Here is a 381-nt window from a genome sequence, read left to right as displayed (position 1 = left end):
AAATTGTGAGTCACATGCATGTGAATTGTCAAGGGTGCCACAGAATTAAATTTAGTGAATTGCCGAAATAGCTCAGTTGGGAGAGCGTTAGACTGAAGATGTAAAGGTCCCTGTTTCGATCCCGGGTTTCGGCAATTGTATTTGTTCTTTCTTTATGTTCTGGCTTCAAGGAAACTATCCACAGCTTTGTTTGTGGGCCTCAATGGTGTGTGCTACGCTGCTGTTAGAGGAAATTATGGTTGAAATGACTAATTATGTATACATTCCAATCAGAACTGACTAGTCCAAATGCTATAATGTACTGTACATGTGAATTTTCTCTCTTGCTCCCATTCCCAATTGTATATAAAGTAGTCAGGAGTATAGTAACAATGAAGGTCT

At 39.1% G+C, this 381-nt stretch overlaps 1 non-coding gene across 1 annotated transcript; it reads left to right on the top strand.

Moving 5' to 3' along the window:
- Nucleotides 1-61: 61 nt before the first annotated feature.
- On the top strand, nt 62-134 carry trnaf-gaa. The gene has a single exon. It is a non-coding gene; the product is annotated as a tRNA-Phe (tRNA).
- The last annotated feature ends 247 nt before the right edge of the window (nt 135-381 follow it).

Source organism: Oncorhynchus tshawytscha, unplaced genomic scaffold (assembly GCF_018296145.1).
Source record: "Oncorhynchus tshawytscha isolate Ot180627B unplaced genomic scaffold, Otsh_v2.0 Un_contig_20261_pilon_pilon, whole genome shotgun sequence".
NCBI lineage: Eukaryota > Metazoa > Chordata > Actinopteri > Salmoniformes > Salmonidae > Oncorhynchus > Oncorhynchus tshawytscha.
Note: the sequence above shows the minus strand (reverse complement) of the source record. Positions and strands in the feature narration are given on the sequence as shown.